This window comes from Aquarana catesbeiana, linkage group LG07 (genome assembly GCF_042186555.1).
Source record: "Aquarana catesbeiana isolate 2022-GZ linkage group LG07, ASM4218655v1, whole genome shotgun sequence".
In the NCBI taxonomy this organism is placed as follows: Eukaryota; Metazoa; Chordata; class Amphibia; order Anura; family Ranidae; genus Aquarana; species Aquarana catesbeiana.
Genome location: NC_133330.1, coordinates 6546128 through 6562419, shown reverse-complemented (window position 1 = coordinate 6562419; position 16292 = coordinate 6546128). Strand labels below are relative to the sequence as shown.

Below are 16292 nucleotides of genomic sequence, written 5' to 3'. Positions count from 1 at the left end.
AAATAAAAAAACAAAAATAGTTGTCGTTTTATAGTTCTCTCTCTCTCTCTCTCTATTCTCTCTCTATTGTTCTGCTCTTTTTTACTGTATTCTATTCTGCAATGTTTTATTGTTATTATGTTTTACCATGTTTGCTTTTCAGATATGCAATTTTTTTATACTTTACTGTTTACTGTGTTTTATTGGTAACCATTTTTTTGTTTTCAGGTACGCCATTCAGCTGCAGAGCGGATTTATTTATCTTGACAGCAACAGCGTTTGCTCCCACGATATATAAAGCCGTGACTCCAGCGCTGTCGGAGGTGATTTCACCACCACAGTTACATACTTCAGCATATATGCCGAAGCGTGGGGGCAGCAGTGGGTGAAGTAGCGATTTGCTCCTGCCTTTTGCGGGACGATGCCCCCATGCTTCGGCATATATATATATATATATATATATATATATATATATATATATATATATATATATATATTTAGGCACAGGTTGTGTTAAATGTTTTTATTTTTTATGTTTTTTTTGTATTTGCTTTGCAGGTATGGTAAGTCTTACTGTTATACTGTAATGTTACTTTGTTTTATTGTAAACCATCATTTGCTTAGCAGGTACCCCATTCAGTTGCAGTGCGGATTTATTTATCTTGACAGCAACAGCGTTTGTTCCCACGATATATAAAGCCGTGACTCCAGCGCTGTCGGAGGTGATTTCACCACCACAGTTACATACTTCAGCATAAATGCCAAAGCGTGGGGGCAGCAGTTGGTGGAGGAGCGATTTGCTCCTGCCTTTTGCGGGAGGATGCCCCCATGCTTCGGCATATATATATTTTAGGCACAGGTTGTGTTAAATGTTTTATTTTTTACTATGTTTTTTTTTGTATTTGCTTTGCAGGTATGGTAAGTCTTACTGTTATACTGTAATGTTACTTTGTTTTAATGCTAACCATCATTTGCTTAGCAGGTACGCCATTCAGTTGCAGCGCAAATTTATTTATCTTGACAGCAACAGCGTTTGCTCCCACGATACATAAAGCCGTGACTCCAGCGCTGTTGGAGGTGATTTCACCACCACAGTTACATACTTCAGCATATATGCCGAAGCGTGGGGGCAGCAGAGGGCGGAGGAGTGATTTGCTCCTAACTTTTGCGGGAGGATGCCCCCATGCTTCGGCATATATAAATGGTGCATGTATGCCCATCATTAGAAGAGGGTGGATGAAGGGAGGTATTCTAATGGTGGGCATACCCACCGATCAATCTCTTTTTTTTCGTTCAGCCCACAGGCTGCATGAAAAAAAAGTTTACAATATATGCCCAACAAGGACCATCAACGCACTGGTATGTTGCTGGACTTTGAGTGGTTATACCAGAATGATGCCTGCAGGTTTAGGTATCATCTTGGTATCATTCTTTTCAGCCAGCGGTCGGCTTTCATGTAAAAGCAATCCTTGCAGCTAATTAGCCTCTAGACTGCTTTTACAAGCCGTGGGAGAGAATGCCCCCCCCCCACCGTCTTCCATGTTTTTCTCTGGCTCTCCTGTCCTAACAGGGAACCTGATAATGCAGCCGGTGATTCAGCCAACTGACCATAGAGCTGATCAGAGACCAGAGTGGCTCCAAACATCTCTATGGCCTAAGAAACCGGAAGCTACGAGCATTTCATGACTTTCGCTGGATGTAAACAGCGCCATTGCATACCTCCCAACCGTCCCGGATTGGCCGTGAAAGTCCCGCTGTGGGAGGTCTGTCCCGCATCCCGGGCACCTTCATTCCGGGACAATACAATGTCCCGGAATTGCCCCACTGGCCGATCTGATGCCCCCCTAAAAATTGCCGCCGCATTGCCGCTGTCCCTCACTGCCTGCTGTACTAGTTTTGGCCGAGACCACTTCATTTCACCCCCAGACGCTGCCTGGCTCACTGCCAAAACAACTGGTTGCTAGGCATGGCCCGCCTGGCGTCTAACAACCAGTGACGTCACGACAAGGAGGAGAGTGGAGCCCCAGCATTTAGCCAAAGGAGGAGTCCTCTTCGCGCCTAAGCTCCGCCCCCGGCTCCGCTCCTGACTCCGCCCCCAACTCCGGGTCCTCCCTGAGTGGAGCCCCAGAATTTAGCCAAAGGAGGATTCCTCTTCTCGCCTAAGCTCCGCCCCCGGCTCCGCCCCTGACTCCGCCCCCGACTCCGGGTCTTCCCCGAAGGCTGTTCCTGCGCTGGAATAAAGGTAGGAGAAATGCTCCCTGCACTGCCCTGACTCTGAGTACACTCATGGTCACTCTGCTCCCTCCCATACACTGCCCCCCTCCAGTCATGCTGTACAGTCCCCCCATACTGCCCTCCACTACCCCCCCATTATACTGCCCCCCTCCCATTTTACTGCCCTCCACGTGACTACCCCCCCAATATACTGCCCTCTACTACCACCCCTCCTATCATACTGCCCCAATCCCATCATACTGCCCCCCCTCCTATTATACTGCCCTCCACTGCCACCCCTCCTATTATACTGCCCTCCACTAACCCCCCATTATACTGCCTTTCACTGCCACCCCCACCCATCATACTGCCCCCCTCCAATTATACTGCCCTCCACTGCCACCGCTCCTATTATACTGCCCTCCACTAACCCCCCTCCCATCATACTGCCCTCCACTACCACCCTTCCCATCATACTGCTCTCCCTCCCATCATACTGCCCTCCACTACCACCCCTCCCATAATACTGCCCTCCACTAAACCCCCTCCCATTATATTGCCCTCCACTACCACCCCTCCCATCATACTGCCCTCCACTACCACCCTTCCCATCATACTGCTCTCCCTCCCATCATACTGCCCTCCACTACCACCCCTCCCATAATACTGCCCTCCACTAAACCCCCTCCCATTATATTGCCCTCCACTACCACCCCTCCCATCATACTGCCCTCCACTACCACCCTTCCCATCATACTGCTCTCCCTCCCATCATACTGCCCTCCACTACCACCCCTCCCATAATACTGCCCTCCACTAAACCCCCTCCCATTATATTACCCTCCACTACCATCCCTCCCATCATACTGCCCTGCACTACCCCCCCTCCCATTATACTGCCCTCCACTACCGCCTCCTCCAATCATACTGCCCTCCACTACCTCCTCTCCTATCATACTGCCCTCCACCCCATCATATTGCCCTCCACCCCATCATACTGCCCTCCGCTGCCTCCCCTCCCATCATAATGCCTTCCACTGCCTCCGCCCCCAACACACTGCCTTCCACTGCCACCCCTCCCATCATACTGCCCTCCACTGACACCCCCTCCCATCATACTGCCCTCCACCCCATCATACTGCCCTCCACTGCCACCAACTCCCATCAAAAACTGTAAAAAAACCTCTAAAAAATAAAATGGATAAAATATAATGGTAAAAAATAATAACAAAAATAAAATAACAATAAAAAAAAAAACTACTGATCCTGTCCACTGCCCTACTGATTATGTCTACTGACCACGTCCACTGCTCTACTGACCATGTACACTGCCCTACTGACCATGTCCACTGCCCTACAGACCACTTTCTCTGCCATACTGACCACTTTCTCTGCCATACTGACCACTTCCACTGCTCTACTGACCATGTCCACTGCCCTACTGACTGACACCATTCACAGTCCACACTGACACCACTGGCGGAACTACCAGCAAAGGTTGCACTTGCAACTAGGCCCTGGCCTTCTGCCACCATGGCCGGGCCCAATCTGCTGTGGGACCATAAAGGGTGATGGGATCAGTGGGAAGGGCTCTGGGCTCGAAGGAAATGGCCTAGGCTGGAGGTCGGGGGGCCCTTCATGGTTTCTTGCACCAGGGCCCCTGAAGGTTCTAATTATGCCTCTGCTGCACCCTGTATATAGCTCATCCAGTACCCTGTGCCCTGTATATAGCTCGTCTCAGAACCCCGCACCCTGTATATAGCTCATCCCAGAACCCTGCACCCTGTATATAGCTCATCCCAGAACCCTGCACTCTGCACATAGCTCATTCCAGAACCCTGCACTCTGCACATTGCTCATTCCAGAACCCTGCACTCTGCACATAGCGCATCCCAGAACCCTGCACTCTGCACATTGCTCATTGCAGAACCCTGCACTCTTTACATAGCTCATCCCAGAACCCTGCACTCTGTACATAGCTCATCCCAGAACCCTGCACTCTGTGTATAGCTCATCTCAGAACCCTGCACTCTGTACATAGCTCATCTCAGAACCCTGCACTCTGTACATAGCTCACCCCAGAACACTGCTCTCTGTACATAGCTCATCCCAGAACCCTGCACTCTGTACATAGCTCAACCCAGAACCCTACACTCTGCATGCAGCTCACTCTGCTCAATCTGCTGTGGGACCATGAAGGGTGATGGGATCAGTGGGAAGGGCTCTGGGCTCGAAGGGAATGGCCTAGGCTGGAGGTCGGGGGGCCCTTCATGGTTTCTTGCACCAGGGCCCCTGAAGGTTCTAATTATGCCTCTGCTGCACCCTGTATATAGCTCATCCAGTACCCTGTGCCCTGTATATAGCTCGTCTCAGAACCCCGCACCCAGTATATAGCTCATCCCAGAACCCTGCACCCTGTATATAGCTCATCCCAGAACCCTGCACTCTGCACATAGCTCATTCCAGAACCCTGCACTCTGCACATTGCTCATTCCAGAACCCTGCACTCTGCACATAGCGCATCCCAGAACCCTGCACTCTGCACATAGCTCATTCCAGAACCCTGCACTGTTTACATAGCTCATTCCAGAACCCTGCACTCTTTACATAGCTCATCCCAGAACCCTGCACTCTGTACATAGCTCATCCCAGAACCCTGCACTCTGTGCACAGCTAATCTCAGAACCCTGCACTCTGTACATAGCTCATCTCAGAACCCTGCACTCTGTACATAGCTCACCCCAGAACCCTGCTCTCTGTACATAGCTCATCCCAGAACCCTGCACTCTGTACATAGCTCAACCCAGAACCCTGCACTCTGCATGCAGCTCACTCCAGAACCCTGCACTCTGAATGCAGCTCACCCCAGAACCCTGCACTCTGTACACAGCTCATGCAAGAACCCTGCACTCTGTACACAGCTCATGCCAGAACCCTGCACTCTGTACATAGCTCATTCCAGAACCCTGCACTCTGCACATTGCTCATTCCAGAACCCTGCACTCTGAACATAGCGCATCCCAGAACCCTGCACTCTACACATAGCTCATTCCAGAACCCTGCACTCTTTACATAGCTCATCCCAGAACCCTGCACTCTGTACATAGCTCATCCCAGAACCCTGCACTCTGTGCATAGCTCATCTCAGAACCCTGCACTCTGTACATAGCTCACCCCAGAACCCTGCTCTCTGTACATAGCTCATCCCAAAACCCTGCACTCTGTACATAGCTCAACCCAGAACCCTGCACTCTGCATGCAGCTCACTCCAGAACGCTGCACTCTGAATGCAGCTCACCCCAGAACCCTGCACTCTGTACACAGCTCATGCCAGAACCCTGCACTCTGTACACAGCTCATGCCAGAACCCTGCACTCTGTACACACACAGCTCATGCTAGAACCCTGCAGTCTGTACACAGCTCATGCAAGAACCCTGCACTCTGTACACAGCTCATGCCAGAACCCTGCACTCTGTACACAGCTCATGCCAGAACCCTGCACTCTGTACATAGCTCATGCCAGAACCCTGCACTCTGTACATAGCTCATGCCAGAACCCTGCACTCTGTACATAGCTCATCCTACAACCCTGCACTCTGTATATAGCTCATGCCAGAACCCTGCACTCTGTATATAGCTCATCCTACAACCCTGCACTTTGTACGTAATGCACTCCAAACACTGCATTCTTTTATCCTTTTTTTTAAATGAATGTGCTGGGGTATGTATGTATCCATGAGACTCTTGCTTGTGGAACAATAATAAAAGCATATTTTATAGATACAAGGAAGCCCAAGTTTTGTTTAATGATGCCCATTAAGCTCCTCCCACTGCCAAACGTTTGACCACGCCCACATTTGCCGCAGCGCGCTATGCAAGGTTACTTCCTTCCTCAAGTGTCCCTCATTCTGAAGTTCAAAAGTTGGGAGGTATGCCATTGGGAAATTGGGAAAGCATTTTATCACACCGATCTTGGTGTGGTCAGATGCTTTGAGGGCAGAGGAGAGATCTAGGGTCTAATAGACCCAAGTTTTTTCAAAAAACGAGTACCTGTCACTACCTATTGCTATCATATATAATATCATATATTTACATTCCCTGATATAACAATAAAAAATGATTTTAAAAAAAAATGAAAGGAACAGTTTAAAAATAAGATAAAAAAGAAAAAAAATAATAAAGAAAGAAAAAAAAAAGAAAGCACCCCTGTCCCCCCCTGCTCTCGCGCAAAGGCGAACGCAAGCGTCGGTCTGGCATCAAATGTAAACATCAATTGCACCATGCATGTGAGGTATCACCGCGGAGGGCAGATCAAAGGCAGTAGACCTCCTCTGTAAATCTAAAGTGGTAACCTGTAAAGGCAATTTTAAAGCATGTCATGTTTGGTATCCATGTTCTTTGGCTAAGATCATCTTTTTTATTTCATCAAACATTTGGGCAATATAGTGTGTTCTAGTGCATTAAAATTTAAAAAGGTGTGTTTTTTTCCCAAAAAAATGCGTTTGAAAAATCGCTGCGCAAATACTGTGTGAAAAAAAAATTAAACACCCACCATTTTAATCTGTAGGGCATTTGCTTTAAAAAAATATATAATGTTTGGGGGTGCAAAGTAATTTTCTTGCAAAAAATTATATATTTTCATGTAAACAAAAAGTGTCAGAAAGGGCTTTGTCTTCAAGTGGTTAGAAGAGTGGGTGATGTGTGACATAAGCTTCTAAATGTTGTGCATAAAATGCCAGGACAGTTCAAACCCCCCCCAAATGACCCCATTTTGGAAAGTAGACACCCCAAGCTATTTTCTGAGAGGCATGTCGAGTCCATGGAATATTTTATATTGTGACACAAGTTGCGGGAAAAAGACAATTTTTTTTTTTTTTTTAATAAAGTTGTCACTAAATGATATATTGCTCAAACATGCCATGGGAATATGTGAAATTACACCCCAAAATACATTCTATTGCTTCTTCTGAGTACGGGGATACCACATGTGTGAGACTTTTTGGGAGCCTAGCCACGTACGTGACCCCGAAAACCAAGCACCGCCTTCAGGCTTTCTAAGGGCGTAAATTTTTGATTTCACTCTTCACTGCCTATCACAGTTTTGGAGGCCATGGAATGCCCAGGTGGCACAACCCCCCCCCCCCCAAATGACCCTATTTTGGAAAATAGACACCCCAAGCTATTTGCTGAGAGGTATAGTGAGTATTTTGCAGACCTCACTTTTTGTCACAAAGTTTTGAAAATTGAAAAAAGAAAAAAAAAATTTTTTTTCTTGTCTTTCTTCATTTTCAAAAACAAATGAGATCTGCAAAATACTCACACTTTCCAAAATGGGGTCATTTGGGGGGGGGGGTTTGTGCTATCTTGGCATTTTATGGCCTTCGAAACTGTGATAGGTAGTGAGGAGTGAATCAAAAATTTACGCCCTTAGAAATCCTGAAGGCGGTGATTGGTTTTCAGGGCCCCGTATGTAGCTAGGCTCCCAAAAAGTCCCACACATGTGGTATCCCCGTACTCAGGAGAAGCAGCAGAATGTGTTTTGGGGTGTAATTCCACATATGCCCACGGCATGTTTGTGCAATATATCATTTAGTGACAACTTTGTGCAAAAAAAAAGAATTGTCACTTCCCCGCACCTTGTGTCAAAATATAAAATATTCCATGGACTCAACATGCCTCTCAGCAAATAGCTTGGGGTGTTTTCTTTCCAAAATGGGGTCATTTGGGGGGGGGGGGGTTGTGCCATCTGGGCATTTTATGGCCTTCAAACTGTGATAGGAGGTGAGGAGTGAAATCAAAACTTTACACCCTTAGAAATCCTGAAGGCAGTGCTTGGTTTTCGGGACCCCGTACGCGGCTAGGCTCCCAAAAAGTCCCACATGTGGTATCTCCGTGCTCAGGAGAATCAGCAGAATGTATTTTGGGGTGCAATTCCACATATGCCCATGGCCTGTGTGAGCAATATATCATTTAGTGACAACTTTGTGCAAAAAAAAAAAAAATGTCACGTTCCCGCAACTTGTGTCAAAATATAAAATATTCCATGGACTCACCATGCCTCTCAGCAAATAGCTTGGGGTGTCTAGTTTCCAAAATGGGGTCATTTGGGGGGTTTGTGCCATCTTGGCATTTTATGGCCTTCAAAACTGTGATAGGTAGTGAGGAGTGAAATCAAAATTTTACGCACTTAGAAATCCTGAAGGCGGTGCTTGGTTTTCGGGGCCCGTACGCGGCTAGGCTCTCAAAAAGTCCCACACATCTGGTATCCCCATACTCAGGAGAAGCAGCTAAATGTATTTTGGGGTGCAATTCCACATATGCCCATGGACTGTGTGAGCAATATATAATTTAGTAACAACTTTTTGTAATTTTTTTTTGTCATTATTCAATCACTTGGGACAAAAAAATTAATATGCAATGGGCTCAACATGCCTCTCAGCAATTTCCTTGTACTGCCCTGCCAGTTTAGCACCTCAAGAAATGGCATAGGCAGTCATAAACTAAAAGCTGTGTAAATTCCAGAAAATGTACCCTAGTTTTTAGACACTATAAATTTTGCGCAAACCAATAAATATACGCTTATTGACATTTTTTTTACCAAAGACATGTGGCCTAATACATTTTGGCCTAAATTATGACTAAAATTGAGTTTATTGGATTTTGTTTATAACAAAAAGTAGAAAATATCATTTTTTTTTTCAAAATTTTCGGTCTTTTTCCGTTTATACCGCAAAAAATAAAAACGGCAGAGGTGATCAATTACCATCAAAAGAAAGCTCTATTTGTGGGAAGAAAAGGACGCAACTTTCGTTTGGGTACAGCATTGCATGACCACGCAATTAGCAATTAAAGCGACGCAGTGCCAGATTGTAAAAAGTACTCTGGTCAGGAAGGGGGTAAATCCTTCCGGGGCTGAAGTGGTTATGGAGAGATCTGGGGTCTATAAGACACCAAATCCCTCATCTGCCCTTAAAAGCATTTTTCCACACCAAGATTGGTGTTTTCAAATGCTTTTGTTTTTTGAAAATGGTGCTGTTGACATCCGAGTACACTGGGAGGAATGTCAGGTCATCACTTCCAGGTTTTTTTTTTCACATTAAAGCTTTATTCAATGAAACATAGAATGTTACCAAAAGTACATAAGACGATCAAAGCACTGGCTGGTCGATCGGGACTCCCGGTGGGATGGGGGATCCTGGTAAAGCCATGAAAGGTGGTGTGGGGGGGGGATGTTCCCCCCTGCTGCTTGTAAAAGAATCCAGTGGCTACTTAGCCGCTAGGATTGTTTTTACAAGAGAGCTGGCCACTGGCTATAAAAAATGATACCAGCATGATGCCAGGTAAGTGACTGTTCGAAAAGTGGTTAAGCTGGCGTCCATCCTGACGTCTGGACTTTCCAGGCTGCAAGTTGTAGGAAGAGGCTCCCCATCCCAAATGTATGATATGACCCCTCGCAGATTACATAGAAAAATTGTCATTTCTTTATCGTACATCACAGGACACAGAGCAGCCATAGTAATTACTATGTGGGTTATAGCAGTGGTCTCCAATCTTTTTGGCACCAAAACCGGAGTTGTGGAATAAAAGCGTGCCAAGGCCCGGGTGGGGTTTATGCGGCTTTTCGTGGGCAATTTGTCGGGGAAATGGCTGGTGTTAGCGCTTCAATCATCACAGCACCGTGGCTGATATGATGTCAGGATGATTGAAGCTCATTATTTCTGTCATTACATTGTAATATAAAATGAAATACTTCAACTCACTATAATGCAGAATCTGCCATCAGATGCAGAGTGTTACTTGCCACCTTGCCTGCCACCAGATTTGGTTTTACACTTTCCACGTCGCCTGCCTCCAAATGCTGTTTGTCACTTGCCACGTCACCTTCCACCAGATGTGGATTGTTGCTTGCCATGTCGCCTGCCACCAGATTTGGTTTGCCACCTGCCACTAAATGTGGTTTGCCACCTGTGACAGACCTAGCCAGGACAGAGGCTGTTGGAGAGGACTGTATGCAAGCCTGTTGCCTTTTGATTATGGGCCCTGGATTTTCAATGGAACAATACTCTTTGTGAGGTGAATGAGAAATCCAGGCTGAACTGTACTAATCGGACTCAGTCGTGTATATATGTATATATTGTATGGGGACTCCTTACTGTAGATTTGTGTCCCTGAAGAGGGAGGGGGGATTCCTCCAGCAGCCCCCTGCTGATAAGACTGATTCATTCTGTTGGGACACATCCTGTGAGGAGATGCTGGTGTCATCAATTCCAACTACCTGTGTTTATGTTAATTGAATGAGCTAATGACATTGTCCTCTATACAATGTAGGAGACGGGACGACTGCTATTGTGTTGATATAACTGTGTGAAGCTCGGTGACCACAAGTCTGGGCGAAAGGTCATGTCTCAGTCACCTAGGCTATATAAAGGATTAGATAATTAGCTCATGTTAATTAAGTTACAGTTGTATTGTTAGAGGAGGTTCCAACGGCATATAAAGTCTTGTAATTTTGATTCTAAATAAAGTGAGTTCTTGGTAGCAGCAAGCAAGTGTCGCCTTGTTTGTGCTCAGAGAGGTTGGGATATCTGTATACAGACTGGGAGGAAGTGGTATATGACGGAAGCACTCAAGCGGAGTGTGGGATGTTCCGTGACATTGGTGGCAAGCAGCGGGAAAGCTTCCTGCAGTCTGGGAAATTTAAACCTCCACCTGGATCCAAGATCAGGATAGCAGACTTCAGTCACCCCAGCGGAGATATGGACCTGGCATCAGAATTCCCGGGGCTGCTGCGAATCATCCTTTCAACATACACCAGGACTGTGTCTGAGGATGAATACCTGGAGCTTAGGCAGCAAATTCGGGTGGAGCTCTGGATTGCAGCCCTCCGTCTCGCTGGTATAAAACAGGGCAAGTGCTTTCCAACCCAAGAGCAACGGGCCAGTGACCAACGGGCATTGCGGATGGCATTCCTGGGAGAGCAGCCCCAGGAGCAATGGGTGACTGAGTTGGACAGGTTGGTCCAGCAGGAGATAGAGCTGGACAATCGTTATCGGGCTCTGCAATGGCACGCAGAGGAGGGATATTTAGGGGAGACGACAGAATGCTCTCCAGAGGGATATGACTTTGGCGGCCCTGGATTGCTGTGGGAGAACCTTACAGATCTTTTTATGTTTGGCGATGAAGGGGAACCTGACCTTGAGGATCTGAGAGAATATAGAGAGTCTATGCTCGGTCTTGCAGGGGTCTCAGAGCTCAAACCTGATCTGGACCATTTGCTAAGGAAGGAACAGCATCTGGAAAGGGCATACAGGAAACTGCTAGAACAAGTTCAGCAGCATGCCAGAGAATTGGCAGTGGAAAATCCGGAGATTGCCGTCCCCAAACCTGAAGTGCTGACAACAGGGCAGAGCTCTGCTAACCTCTGCCCAGAAATGATAGCATCTTCTGGGTTCCATGGACAGGAGATGGTGAACCTCTATCCCCAGACATCAGTTGCAGAGACATGGGACTTGATAGACTTTTCTGCTGAGGAAGAACAACCTGATGAGCCTCCAGCAGAAGAGCTGCTATCAGGGCCAAAGTTCACTGTGTTCTGCCCAGCACCAACAGTGGCTTCGGCCTTCTTGAGAGAAGAGGTAGTCGGCCTTTCTCCCACAACACTGACAGGGACATGTGATTTTCTGCCAGCAGCATCTATGGAGTTAAAACAAACTTCTCCAGCTGAAGATCTGGTAACTGAACAGAGGGTCCAAGACCTCTGTCCCACACTTTTACCACTTTCAGAGACTGGGGATTTAATAGATGTTTCTGTAGAGGAGGAACCACCTGGCAAACCCCCAGCAGAAGTGCTGGCAACCGGACAGAGGGTCCAAGATCTCTGCCCCACACCTGCAGCAATTGTGGAGGCCCAAGGTGAGGAGGTGGCAGTCTATCGCGAGCTGCAGATCAGGATCCAAGGAGAGAATGCAGTCATCACCTCACAACTGCAGCTTGATCTGGTGTCGGTTGATGGGGCTTCAGTCCCCACCTGTATACCCCAGGGATGCTAGGCAGTCGGCCCAGATCCCCAACAGCAGGATGGAGTGAGCCCAGTCCCCCTGTCTTCTCTCCAGCGGCAGAAAGGATTCCAGGGAGAAGGGCCAGTCTGGGCCTCTCCCCAGCGGCGGATATGTTCTCTGAGAGAGGCAGAGGATGGCTGGGTGAGTAATACTCTGTTTGGAATAATTTGTTTGGGGTACTGTGTGGGTACAGGCAGTAGAGGACTGGAACTATGGACTAACTTCGGAGTCAACCCGTCTGGGGTCTCCTCCTGTGTTAGTCTCCTGCTGAAAGGGGAGAAATGTGACAGACCTAGCCAGGACAGAGGCTGTTGGAGAGGACTGTATGCAAGCCTGTTGCCTTTTGATTATGGGCCCTGGATTTTCAATGGAACAATACTCTTTGTGAGGTGAATGAGAAATCCAGGCTGAACTGTACTAATCGGACTCAGTCGTGTATATATGTATATATTGTATGGGGACTCCTTACTATAGATTTGTGTCCCTAAAGAGGGAGGGGGATTCCTCCAGCAGCCCCCTGCTGATAAGACTGATTCATTCTGTTGGGACACATTCTGTGAGGAGATGCTGGTGTCATCAATTCCAACTACCTGTGTTTATGTTAATTGAATGAGCTGATGACATTGTCCTCTATACAATGTATGAGACGGGATGACTGCTATTGTGTTGATATAACTGTGTGAAGCTCGGTGACCACAAGTCTGGGTGAAAGGTCATATCTCAGTCACCTAGGCTGTATAAAGGATTAGATAATTAGCTCATGTTAATTAAGTTACAGTTGTATTGTTAGAGGAGGTTCCAACGGCATATAAAGTCTTGTAATTTTGATTCTAAAAAAAATGAGTTCTTGGTAGCAGCAAGCAAGTGTCTAATAAATATATCAACGAATCCGCGCTCATAGACTGACTCACACCTGCAGCCCCCCTAGATAGGAAGGGAACACCTAAGTGATCCCCCAAAGAATATAGATCAAAGTATAGGGAGTGGCGCTGTGTTAGGAGTATAAATAAAAATTAGCAAAAAATACAAGTGTATAAATAAAAGTGTAAAAATAAAAAATGTGAAATTTTTTGGTATGATCCAAAAAATTACTTACAAAAAAATTATATATATATCCTTGTGTCAGTGAAAAACACCTTGATCAGGTGAAAATTAGTATTATATGTGCAAAGAATCGCAAATATCGAGCAGCATCACTAAATACCATAAATACATCTTCACATGAATAAATATAAAGTGATGAAGTGCCAAAAACAATAAATGTCCAAAAACAATAATTGTCCACCAATAATGTGTAAATGTGCAATAATTATAAGCAATAAAAAATCATTGATAATTTGTCCAAATCGCAGCTAAAAATCGCAAAACCATATGTTGTTTGGTGCAATAAAAGTTCATAACCAATAATGTGTAAATGTGCAATAATTATAAGCAATAAAAAATCATTGATAATGTGTCCAAATCGCAGCTAAAAATCGCAAAACCATATGTTGTTTGGTGCAAGAAAAGTTCATAACAATTGTGCAGAAAAATCTTCTTAGGTGATAAAGTGCCCTGCTGTAACAACTGGTGGTCCCCCCAATGTGGTTGCACTCACCGGAGCGCTCCACCCCTGCAGGGGTACGAGCGTGTAATGTGGTCCTCTCACTCCAGTCCTATAGGTGTCAGTTTCCTTCCACGCATCCCATTACCAAAACGCAGCTGTATACACTGAGAGGTGGGGACTTCCTGTCCCTTGGTATTAGAAGACCCAACTGGATATCCGCTTTTTGTTATTCTGAAGTAACCCCTGTATGTTCCTCTGTGCCTCAGGGTTAAAGGGTAAAAGTACCCTTTAACCAGTGAAAAGGAAGAGTAAACGTCCTTCCTTTAAACGTTCATCCTCTCTAGGACCAGGGGCAACGGCCTCCAGGCAGTCGCAATGGCCTCTGCTGTCAGGTTCTAGAGGTAAACCTCAAGGTCAAACCCAGGGGCCAAAGAAGCCCTGGAGACAAAAGCCTACAAAGCATAGTCCCAAGGCCACCCTTTGAAGGAGCGCCCCACTCCACAGGAGGAAATCCAAGACAAATGGGTCATCTCCATAGTATCTCTAGTCTACAAGCTGGAGTTTCGGGAGTTTCCACCATCCCGTTTTCTAAAATCAAACGTGCCCAAAGACCTAGTTTAAGAGGATCTTTGTTTCTGGCACTAGACCTTTGGTATCTCAGGGGGTAATCATAGAGATTCCCACAGGAGATCAGGGTATGGGATTTTATTCAAATCTCTTCACGGTTCCAAAACCGAATAGGTATGTCAGATCCATACTGGATCTCAAGGACCTAAACCAGTTCCTAAACATCCGTGCTTTTCTAATAGAATCAATACGGTCAGTAGTCTCCACCTTATGGGGGAAGAATTTCTGGCATCAATGGACATCTACATGTACCCATTTTTCCCGCTCACCAAAAGTTCCTACGGTTCATGGTAGAAAGTCACCATTTCGAAAGGTCAGTGCTATAAAAGAGCTGGTCCAGCTGATCAAGACGAAGAAGAATCCTTCCATCCGCCTATGAATGAGGTTATTAGGGAAGATGATGGTTTCATTCAAAGCAGTCCCCTATGCCCAATTTCATTCAAGACTGTTGCAAAACAGGATCTTGTCGGCTTGGAACAAGAAAGTCCAAGTCTTGGATTTACCGATCAATATGACCCCAGGAGTTCGTCAGAACCTCAGTTGGTGGTTGGTAGCCAAGAATTTCGCACTAGGGAAAATCCTTTATGCCAGTTACTTGGAAGATTGTGATGACAAATGCCAGTCTGTCAGGCTGGGGAGCAGTCCTAGAGGAGACTACAGTCCAGGGGAATTGGTCCGAAGTCGAGAAGACCTTGCACATCAACATCCTAGAGATTCAAGCGGCGCGTTTGGCTCTGAGGGCCTGGACATCCAGGTTGCGGGATTGTCCCGTCAGGATTCAATACGAAAATGTCACAGCAGTGGCCTGGCCTACATCAATCACCAAGGGGGGACCAGAAGTCACGCAGACCAGAGGGAGGTGAACCATATTCTAGCTTGGGCAGAGAAGCATGTACCTTGCCTATCTGCAGTTTTCATTTCGGGAGTAGAGAATTGGCAGGCAGATTTCTTAAGCCGCCAGCAGCTGTTTCCAGGGGAATGGTCTTTACACCTCGATATCTTTCAGGCCTTTTGCCAAAGATGGGGCACCCCGGATGTGGACCTATTAGCGTCCAGGTTCAACAAGAAGTTAATCAACTTTATGTCAAGAACAAGGGACCCACTCGCATGTGGAACAGATGCGTTAGTGGCCCAGTGGGATCAGTTTTCACTGATTTATGCGTTCCCTCCAGTTCAGTTGATACCACGACTTCTTCGCAGAATCAAGCAGAAGGGGAAGCCAGTAATTCTGTTAGCCCCGGCGTGGCTCAGAAGATCCTGGTATGCAGAGATCGTAAAAATGGCAGTAGGGGACCCATGGTCCCTTCTGCTGCGCCCAGACCTGCTTTTCACAGGGACCCGTATTCCATCCTACCTTACAAATGCTAAATTTAACAGTTTGACTATTGAAGCCCATATTCTAAAGAATCGCAGGCTTTCAGGTTCAGTGGTTTCTGCCCTGCTTAATGCTAGGAAGCCAGACTTCAGAGTCATTTTACTATAGGGTCTGGAGGTCTTATGCCTCTTGGTGTGAGTCCAAGAGATTGTATCCCCAGAAGTATGTCATAGGTAGAATTCTTGCCTTTCTACAGCTCGGAGTAGAAATTAAGCTGGCCTTGAGTACTATCAAGGGTCAAATCTCGGCCTTATCAGTGTTGTTTCAATGCTTCACATTCCCTAATCTGGGCCTTTATACAAGGGGTAATGCGTATAAATCCACCAGTTAGACCGCCCTTGTGCCCATGGGATTTAAATCTAGTTTTGTCAGTATTACAAAAACAACCTTTTGAGCCGATACGCCATTGTGCTTTGGTCCTTTTGACAAGGAAATAGATTTTTCTGGTTGCTATATCTTCTGCTAAAAGAGTATCAGAGTTGGCTGCTTTTT

General features: G+C 46.4%; 1 long non-coding RNA gene across 1 annotated transcript in view; it reads right to left on the bottom strand.

The window, feature by feature from the left end:
* The window catches only part of LOC141102347 (uncharacterized), a 47366-nt gene that overhangs the window by 18271 nt on the left and 12803 nt on the right, over positions 1 to 16292 (bottom strand). The gene's annotated exons all lie outside the window — the stretch shown is intronic.